Genomic DNA, 6,030 nt, shown 5'->3' on the forward strand with positions numbered 1-6,030 from the left:
GCATGACATTCAGAGATGATCCAGTATCAATCAACACATTGGACATCGAGTCCTCTTTGCAACTGATAGAGATGTGCAAAGCCAAATTATGATTTCTCCCTTCCTCAGGCAAATCTTCATCACTGAAGCTCAAATTGTAACACGCAGTGATATTACTCACAACCCCATTAAACTGATCCAGCGTCACATCATGATCCACAAAGGCTTGATCAAGTATTTTCATCAAAGAATCTCTATGAGCAGGAGAACTCGTCAGCAGCTCCATTATAGAGATCTTGTACGGAGTGCGATGCAACTGATCCACAATCTTATAATCACTCATCCTGATAAGCTTCAAAATCTCATCCATCTCCTTTCCTGAAGATGATCCAGCATTCACTTTTGTCACATCATTATTGTTCACAGGCACTTGAGTAGGATTCCTCTGGACATCCACAACTGTTTGGGGTTGACTAAAAACTCGTCTGCTTCTAGTCACTCTACTAACATCTGCTATATTCTCAACAGAAGACAAAGGCTTAATCTTAACTTCTTTTCTAGCTTCTAACATGGTGGCATTGTATCTGTAGGGTACAACTTTATCAGAACTATAAGGTACAGATCCAGGCAAACATATCACAAGAGGTTCTACAGCAGCTTTGCCATAATAACCAATCTCTACACATTCCGGGATTTCAAAGCATGGTTCAATCACATTGACATCATCTTCATCTCTATCCCTCAGAATTTCAATGAGCCTTTGATCTATCATCTCTTGTAAATCTCTTCTCACAATATAACACCCTCGAGGATTAACTGAACAAATCCTACAAGCAGCATGATTATGCTCATAATGACTGTATTCACACAGAGTGGCATGCATCTCCACCAATGATCCTCTGATGTGTTCCACACGATAAATCTTATACTTCCCAGGGCATCCATACACCATATTCACAGCAGACGCTTCATGAGTCGGCAATGGATTTTTCTGCACATTTGGGCCAATATCACGGAAGGAAAGCATACCAGAACGAACCAATCTCTGAACTTCATTCTTCAAAGGCCAACAATTCTCTAAGTCATGCCCAGGAGCATTCTGATGAAAAGCACAAGTGGCATCAGCTTTGTACCACCAAGGGAGTTTCTCTGGAACAGGCGGCGGTGACCTTGGTTGAACCAACTTCTTATGAATTAGAGCAGGATACAGTTCAATGTACGTCATGGGAATAGGATCAACATTAATCCAAGGATACGGATTCCGCCTTGTCGGTTGTTGATTAACAGGAGCTACAGGCACTGAATTCACAACAGGAGTTACTGACGCCACTTGTTGAGATTGATTTCTGAATCGACTATTCCTCCCATGAGAAACAGCATTAGCACCTGATTCCTTCTTCTTTTGGAATGAAGAACCGAATTTCTTCGCACCACCGGACGAATTGTCATTCCGAACCAGACGACCTTCTCGCACAGCTTCTTCCAATCGGACACCCATACCCACCATTTCGGTGAAGTCTACTGGAGCACTTGCAATCATTTTCTCATAGTAAAACGGACCAAGAGTCTTCAGAAAAATCTTAGTCATCTCTTTTTCTTCCATCGGAGGAATTACTTGGGCGGAAACCTCACGCCATCTCTGAGCATATTCCTTGAAGGATTCCTTCTCTTTCTGCATCATAGCTCGCAATTGATCTCTATCGGGAGCCATGTCCACATTATACTTGTATTGCTTCACAAACGCCTCATCTAAGTTATTAAAAGTGCAAATATGGGTGCTATCAAGGCCCATATACCACTTAGAAGCAGCTCCAGTCAAACTGTCTTGGAAATAATGGATCAACAGACGTTGGTCATCAGTGTGAGTGGACATCTTCCTTACATACATCACCAGATGTGCCTGAGGACAGGAATTTCCTTTATACTTTTCGAAGTCAGGCAGCTTGAACTTAGCAGGTACTTTCACATTGGGAACAAGGAAAAGATCATGCACATTCTTTCCAAACAGTTCTTTCCCACGCAAAGCTTTCATCTCTTTCTGCAATTCTTCAAACTGATCTTGGAAACCATCCATTCTGTCATGAATTTCACTTGGAGCAGCATCATAAATGGGCTCTGGGACAAAAGGACAAGTATGAACAATAGGAGATGTGTTAACCATAACAGGAGTCAACGGACGAGTCATCTCAGGAACAGACAAATAACCTTCAGGCATGCCCCAGGGATATCCATTAGGCATACGTTGCTGAGTAGCACCAACAGGAACAGCAGGAATGGTTGTAGCAGCAATTTCAGAAATCACAGTGGTCTGACCCTGAGCTTGGGCATTGGGAGGAGGAACCTGATTCTGATTCTGAGTCTGATTCTGAGCAGCCATCAATGTCTCAACCAGAGCAGTGAGATGATCCACACCAGATCTCAAAGTAACAACCTCTTCACGTAGCTCACGATTCTTTTGTTCAAGACCTTCCATCTTCTTCTTGCAGTTATCTCGAGTGTTATACCGGTGAGACAGCTTGATTCAATTCAATTCTGTATGAAGAACACTGAATAAGACCTCTGGAAATACCCTCGGAAGCAAGACCAAAAATGCAGAATAATGCATGAAATGCAATGCAAATGATTTTTATTTTTCTTGGTTTCAAGGAACTTTAAGACATTGATTGTAAACATTTAGCAAAAACAACATAACAACATAACAACATTCTTCATTAATAATAGAAAAGCTTACAGAAGGATTCAAAGATCCAAAATTACAAAATAATGGAAAATCTAAAAACTAGAAGGGAACACTTCTGATGAAGATCCAACTCCTCTCTGCAGCTTCCTACGGAGCTTCTCCAACTCATCTTCATAAAAGGCCTTCAAATGAGCATTCTCGACCATCAACTTATCAGCAACTTCCTTCCATGCAACTGAATCTTCATGTTGTCTCTTTCGCTTTTCTCCATGTTGTTGAAGCAACTCTTCTTGATGACGGATTTGATCATCCTTTTCCATCAACCAACCATCTTGGATATCAAGCATTTCATCTTTTTCTTTCAAATGTATCTTCAACTCTTTATTCTCCACTTCCAAAGCATAAAACTTCTTCTCCCAAGCATCTCTTTCCAATCTCATCTTAGCCACGAGCTCTAGATGCTCATCATTACTTTCAACAGGAGTAGTGAAAGACAAAGGTGGAGTAATGAGTAGAGAAGGCTCCTCGAGCAAATAAGGCATATGAAAAGTGTGAGCTCTAGCTTGAACCCAATCACTGTAGTCTTTGAGAGCAACACATTGTTTCGTTCCCAAATGTCTCTTCCTATCAACATGGTGCCAAGCACGCACAAACCGATTTCTCATATCCAAATTTCCGTCTTGATTAAGATAGAAGATTCCTGACACGAGAATACTAGCGGGTCTCTCTTTCATGGGATAGCAAAATTGACGCCTTGCAAGAATGGGGTTGTAGGTAATTCCTCCATGTATACCAAGAAGAGGTACATTAGGGAATTCTCCACAACTATCAATAATCTCACCAATGTCATAAGCAGGATTGTACCAATGGATATTCCCATTAGTAAGAGGCATGATCTTCTGAGACCATGAGAGACCATCAGGATTGTTCAAGAAACTCTTAGCTTGGGGTAAGTGCGAAATAAACCACTTATAGAGCAAAGGAGTGCAACAGTTGATAAGTACACCTTTCTTATCATTCCTATGGTGAATGGAATGATAAGTATCCCCAAGCAAAGTAGGCACAGGATTCCCAATCGTGAAGATCCGAATAGCATTAACATCGACAAAATTGTCAATGTTGGGAAAGAGTATCAAACCATAGATGAGCAAGGCCAAAAATGTCTCAAAAGCAATCATACTTCCTTTACTAGCCAACATAGAAGCCTTTCCAATCAAGAACTTAGAAGTCAACCCCCAAATTCCTCCTTTTTTGGTCATGTTTGCTTTCACATCTGATATCTTCAACTGAAGGAGTTCTGCTATCTCATCAACCTGAGGCTCTTTCTCCAGACCACTAAACGGTATGTCGTTCGTAACCGGCAAACTAATCCAATAAGAATACTCCTCCAAAGTGGGCATAAGCTGATAATCAGGAAAGGTGAAACAATGATAAACCGGGTCATAAAACTGCACAAGAGTCTCAAGAATCCCTTTTTCCACTTTGGTCTTCAAGATAGAGATCAATTTCCCATAACGGTTTTTTAAGTTGTCAAGATTAGGAACCAAAGTTGCTAGCTCTTTCAATTCTTTTGCACTAGAATTTCTGAAGGTGTACTTCTTGATGCTTCTCTTTTGATCCATGGTACCTGTTATGTTTACAAAGAAAGTCTCTAAGTTCCTTAAAAACCATTTGTGAATGTCATTTTTATGAATGCATGGTTTATGCATCAATCACAATCAAGAGCACAAAAAATCACAACAAATCACACAAAAGCACACAGTCCAGGTTCTTAGGTTCGACGTCACGAGCATGGAGCCATGGGTCTACCCATCCCACAAGGTGTGTTCTAGGGAATTTTGTACCTGCCAATCGGGTTCTACAAAGGTTCCCAGAGTTTTCAATCTTCTATCGGATATCACCGGCACGCACAATTGCTCATGGGCGCCAATAATATGCCTAAAAAGACCTCGTCTGAGCATAGTATCGCATGACAACAAGCTCAAATTGGTACTTGATCTTGTTTCTGCACTACATCCTAAAAAGGCTTAGAATGGTTAAAAAGGTTCTAGGCCATTCAGCTTCTACGGACACTCACTATTGAAAGTAATAGCGTTATCACGATGGTTTGTAACAACCTCTACTACCTTCCATGAGGCCTCCACTGGTTGGGGTTCCACCATATGACGCTCATGGTAAGGATTGCTCCTGACATGCGAATATTGGTCTTACCACCTCCTATCTCAAGTTACTCACCAAAGTCCGGGTTAGAACTTTATCTCATCACAGAGGAACCATCGAGCACCAAAAAAGAAAAAAAAAGAAAATAAACAAACAAAGCACACAACAATATATACAGATAAAAACACACAGATAAACAAAAATAGGCTTAACACACTTAAAACTGGATCCCCAGTGAAGTCGCCATTTTTCTGTAGCGGGGAAAATCTGATATCGAAGCCATGGGATTGACTCGAATCAATATTCCGTTTGAAATCGCCACCGCGCTTTATTTTTTCAAAGGAAAAGGGAAAAGAACGTAAAATCCCAAAGTTTGTTTTTAAAACAAGAAAGAGAACTCAGGTTCGGGTGTTGATTATATGAGGGGAAGGTTTAAAGCACCCCTCATATCTGTGGTACTCCACAGGAACCTTTTTGAAAATCTGTGTCGTGTGTGCTAAAAACGGTTTGTTTTATTTTTAAAATAAGCTCGGCAAGACGTGAAGCCTTGTGCCTACATACCTCCTCGGTGCAATGGAGAAGTCAGAGCTAATGTAGTTCCGCTTAAAGGGAAAACATTTTAAAAACGAATGAACACTTTATCGTCGTCAGAGAGAAATGCTCATCCATTGATCTTGAGCATGAGAACAAATGAATTCTTTGCATCGCAAATGAAAGAAGGGCTCCAACTCGGATAAAAATCAATGAGTATGCCACTAGCTCTCTCACGCGAAAAAGATCTCATTATATCAATCAATTTCAAAATCGTGGGGTATAACCACTCGTTTCGACGATTAATAGTGTCTAAACTTTTGAAGAAAAGCCACTAAGGGCAAAAGATATTTTAAAAGAAAAGGTTTAAAAAAGATTGCAAACATAAGAAGGTTTTTGAAAAAGGGAGAAGATTTGAAAATTTAAGAAGGGGAGGAGATGAAGAGGCTATCCTATTGCGTAAAATAAAAGCTAAGGAAAGAAACGGTCTAACCGAAATAAGAAGCCAACACTTGACATTGTGAGTCAAGGTAGATTTCCCATCCTTTGGAATATCAATACTAAACCAAAATTATCACTTGGGGATCCAGAAGAATTTATTATCTTAGCACCACTTTGCATTAAGCACATTAAAATTCTGACGAAAATCGGGCAGAGTAACGGCTATTTTCGGGTAAAAT

Source organism: Vicia villosa, linkage group LG3 (genome assembly GCF_029867415.1).
Source record: "Vicia villosa cultivar HV-30 ecotype Madison, WI linkage group LG3, Vvil1.0, whole genome shotgun sequence".
Classification (NCBI taxonomy): Eukaryota; Viridiplantae; Streptophyta; class Magnoliopsida; order Fabales; family Fabaceae; genus Vicia; species Vicia villosa.